Raw genomic sequence first — 5,016 nt, 5'->3', positions numbered from 1 at the left:
GGATGTTCAGCATCAGTCATCATCAGAGGAGTGCAAATCAGAACCAGAATGGGATATTATCTCCCACCTGTTAGGATACTGTCATCAAAATGTCAAGAGATAACAAATGCTGAGGGGCATGTGGAGAAATGGGACCTTTGTGTACCGTTAGTGGGAATGTAAATTGTGGAGTTACTATGGAAAACAACGTGGGGGTTCCTCAAAAAATTAAAAATAAGACTACCATATGATCCAGCAATTTCACTCCTGGGTATATATAGAAAGAAAATGAAACTGCTACATCAGAGATATTGGGACCCTCAAATGTATTGCAGCATTATTTACAACAATCAAGATGTGAAAACCATCTATGTGTCCACTGACAATGAATCAATAAAGAAAATGTGATACATATATACCACATGGATGGACTTTGAGGGTATTATGCTAGGTGAGACAAGTAAGACAGAGAAAGGCAAATACTATATGATCCTAGTTATACGTGATATCTAAAAAGCTTGAGAAGTACGTGGGTGACTCGGTTAAGTTTCCAGCTATTGATTTTGGCTCGGGTCATGATCTCATGATTCCTGGGATTGAGCCTTGTGTCCGCTCTGTGCTGATAGCACGGAGCCCACTTGGGACTCTCTCTCCCTCTCTCTCTGTCCCTCCCCTGCTGTCTCTCTCTCTCTCTCTCTCTCTCAAAATAAATAAACATTTAAGAAAACATTAAAAAAAACTTGAACTCATAGAAATAGAGAACAGGTTGGTGGTTTCTAGACAAGGGGAACTAAAGGGTGGGAGAGATGGATGAAGGGGGTCAGAGGGTATAAGGTAAATAGATTCTGGGGATGTGATATGCAGCATGGTGGCTATAGTTAATAATACTGTAGAGTATATTTGAAAGTTGCTAAGAGAGGAGATCTTAAAAATTCTCAGGATAAGAAAAACAATTATAACTATGAAAGATGATGGATGTTAACTAATTGCAGTAATCATTTGGCAATACATATGTATATCAAGTCATTGTGTTATACACTTTTAACTTATATAATGTTACATGTCAGTTATATTCCAATAAAACTTGAAAACGTATAAAAAAAGGAAAGTAGGTTTTTAAACTTTCAGATATACACAATAATTTACTTAGCAAAATACTTCTTTGTGGGTAAATAGCTTCAGTATTTTCCTTATATGAATTATCAAGTATTCTGAATTTAAGAAACCAGTTAATGAAGTTTTATTATATATTTTCAAATTTCTTTTTGCTGTGACTTCCCCCAGGCAAGCATAACACGAGATTTAAAAATCAAGACTTAGATTTAATGAATATCATGTTGGATGAACATAATTACTTATAGCCTTAAGGGCCAACCAATCTGGTTTTTATTGCAGTAACTAGAAAAGAACATCTCAAAGATGAAGATCATCCTTAAAAAAACTTCATCTTATCTTGCTCTAACAAATGCTCTTTACAAAATGCTTTCTCTGCTTAAATGTTATATCTGTGTGCTATAGACAGAATGTTTGTGTCCCTCCAAAATTCATATGTTAAATCCTTATGCCCAGTGTAATGGTTTTAAAAGGTAAGGCCTATGAGAAGTGATTAGGTCATGGGATGAAGCCTTGATGATAGGGATTAATAGCCTTATAAAAGAGACCTTAAGGCTCTCTCCTTCCTTTTGCCGTATGAGAACACAGAGAGAAGACGGCCATCTATTAACCAGGAAGCAGCCCTCACCAGAAGTCAAATCCGCTGACATTTTGATCCAGGACTTCCCAGACTCCAGAACTGTGAGAAAGAAATTTCTGTTGTTTATAAGGCATCAGCCTATGTTATTCTGTTATAACAGCTTGAACAGACAAAGACACTGTTTTACAATAAAATACTTTTTATGAAGGGGTAAAAAAATAGATCTTTAGGCTTTGAGAAGCTATACAGATGGACAGTGACCAAACCATATATGACAACAGAACTTTGACCCACAACCTTGGCATCAACCAGTCCAGAATGGTCAGGATTTGGTCAATTACTGACAATTTCTCTATTTTTTTGCCTTGCTTCCACCTCAGGACCAACTAAGAAAAGCCAATATGCTCCCCAAACCAATTACATATGATGCCTTCCTTCTGGTGAGCCTCTTTCCAGTTTCCCCATATGGACACCTTCCCAACATATCATATGTGAAGCCACGCCTTTTTATTTTCACTATAAAACTTTCGCATTCCCTTGCCTGTTTTTAAGTCTTTCCCAAACACAAGTGATGGTGTTGACTCATTTGCTATATGGCAAACTTTGAATAAATAGCCTATGTTGCTTCCATTGGATGGGCTTTGCTTATTTGTGTTTTCTTTGTGTTTTTTTTTTGTGGTTTTCTTGTGGTTTTCTTTGTGTATGTTGCTCAATGCTGTGGATCCCCACCTTCAACCTGTCACAGTACCCGCAGAGTCCCCTCATGTCTTGCTGCTCATGGCTTGTCAAGTCCACGACAGGATGTTAAGTCAGGACCTGGTCTGAGCTCTGCTTTCTTTGCCTCGGTTATTTATTTACAGATCGGTACACGGGTTTTGTTATTGGTTTCCATTTGTTTGGCATCCTTGGGAGAATCAAGTCCTTTCTTTTCATCCTGTTTTGCTCCCTCCGTGATCTGTTTTGCGTTGTGCTATCTAATAGTGTTATTTGTCATAGATGGAGAACAAAAGTGTGGAACAAAGGCACAGGAATTCCAGCTAACCTCGTGACTGGGTAAAATTTGAAGTTGTCACTGGCCTGGTGTCCATTTAGATAGATTTTGGCATCAGACACCAATGAAACTTGCTAAGTTTCTCTTTTTGTCTTGACTTTTGGCCAGGAAACTTGGCTTTGATTCAGAGAGAGCCCTGTCTCTAGTTTTCTATCTGCTAGTAGTGGGTGGGGGGAACGCAAATTTTGGGGTCTGCATTCAAAGGTAGACAGCCACAGTAGGTTAGAGACCGAAGACACAAAGAGCATAAGTGTTGTTTGTTTGTTTGTTTTGTATACTGTTGGCAGCTCTCATTGGACCCTCTAAGTCTAAATCCTCTGCTCTTCCAGGGAAAATTCCTGCATCTTATATGCACTCTCCTTATCTTCATTATTCAGGCTACTGTATTTCTAAATAGCATAACTTCACCAAGGATGATTTGAGCCTTCAATGACCCCTCTGGGGAGCATTTGTCATAGACAAAATTGTTCATTGAGAGGCACCTCAGGAAGGAAAGGAAATAAGATTTCTCAAGGCTGATGGGCAGTATTCTTCATTTTAATGCAGAAGCTTCCAAATCAAATGATCTCTGAAACAAAATAAAGCCTTTATTTAATAAATTGTCCCAGAGGTAATTCATGGAAGTGTAACCCTAAAATCCACAAATTAGACAGAGCCTTGAACCCTCTAAGACTCAATTTACATTCCCTCCCCCATGTTCACGTACAAGTCACAGAGGCAATCTCTAAAATCCTTGCTGAAGACTGATAAAGGTTCATTCCTCCTTTCCCTCAACAGAGACTTCAGAGCAAAACACTAGATTCTGATGTTGTAGATAAAAATATGTAGTGATGCAGAGCAACATTGTAACTAAAACAAAGCAAGTTATAGGGATTCATATTTCAACAAAATACATCAAAAGTAGTATTTGCAGATGTTGAATATTTCATGAATAAATTCCGAACTCCATTATCAGAAATGGTAATTGTTCTGACATTGTATTTAAATTTAATTACAATTTCATTTTCCTTTATTGTAGTAAGAAAACTTGAGATCTACCCTCTTAACAAGTCTTTTAAGTGCATAGTACAGTATTTTTATGTATTTCTAATCAAATTCTAATTCTTTTTTTTTTAAATCAAATTCTAATTAGAAATTGTTTTTCCAAAAGATTCTTTGGCCAAAGCTAGTGAGCCATTTGACAAACTTAAGCAACAACCAATTAAACCCATTTTTCTAATTTTTAAAAATGTTTATTTATTTATTTTGAGAGAGAGAGAGAGAGAGAGCCAGGGAGGGGCAGAGAGAGAGAGGGAGAGAGAATCCCAAGCAGGTTCCGTGCCATCAGCACAGAGCTTGACGCAGGGCTTGATGTCACCAACCGTGAGATTGTGACCTGAACTGAAATCAAGAGTCAAACACGTAACTGGCTGAGACACCCATGTGCCCTTAAACTCATTTTTCTAATGAACACTCCCCTTTCTCCATCTGTTGCCTCCCTATATAGGGCATGCCCTACCTGAGAAGAAAAAATGTTCTCTCCTGATAAAGACCTGCAAACTTATCCTAGATCCCTCACAAAATGACACTTGGGAGGATTTCTAGGTTTAATTGGATATTGCAGACAGTGGGCACCAACTTTTCTGCATTATTACACCTCTTTATGAATTCACAGAGTCCTCAGTAAGAGACTCTTCCTTCAGGGAGACCACACCTGAGCAGGTCTTCTGGAACCTAAAGAAGGCTCTTCAACAACCTCCTTTCTTTGGAATCTCTATTAGTTTCCTGGTGTTGCCGTAGCAAAGTAGCACAAATGGGGCTGCTTAGAATAACAGAAATTTATTTTCTCACTTCTAAAGGCTAGAAATCTGGGGCACTTGGGTGGTTCAGTGGGTTAAGCGTCTGACTCTTGATACTGGTTCAAGTTGTGATCTCACAGTCCTGAGATCAAGCTGAGCGTGGAGCCTGCTTAGGATTCTCTCTCTATCCCTCCCCCCCCCCCCCCCTCCCCTCCCCCCTTGGCCCCTCTCCCACTCGCTCTCCCTCTCTCTCTCTCACTCAAAATAAATAAATAAGCATAAAAAAAGGCTAGAAATCCGAAATCAAGGTGTTGTCAGGATCAAGTTCCCACTGAAACCTGTAGGAGAAAGTACTTCTTTTCATGTTCCTAGATTCTCGTGTTTGCCCTCAATCCTTGACATTCCTTGGCTTGTTGATGAATCACTCCAGTCTTTGCCTCTCTCATCACATGGTGGTCCTCTCATCAGTCATATTGTATTAAGGACCGTATCTACTCCAGTGTGACTTCATATTA

This window comes from Panthera uncia, chromosome B1, assembly GCF_023721935.1.
Source record: "Panthera uncia isolate 11264 chromosome B1, Puncia_PCG_1.0, whole genome shotgun sequence".
NCBI lineage: Eukaryota > Metazoa > Chordata > Mammalia > Carnivora > Felidae > Panthera > Panthera uncia.
Note: the sequence above shows the minus strand (reverse complement) of the source record.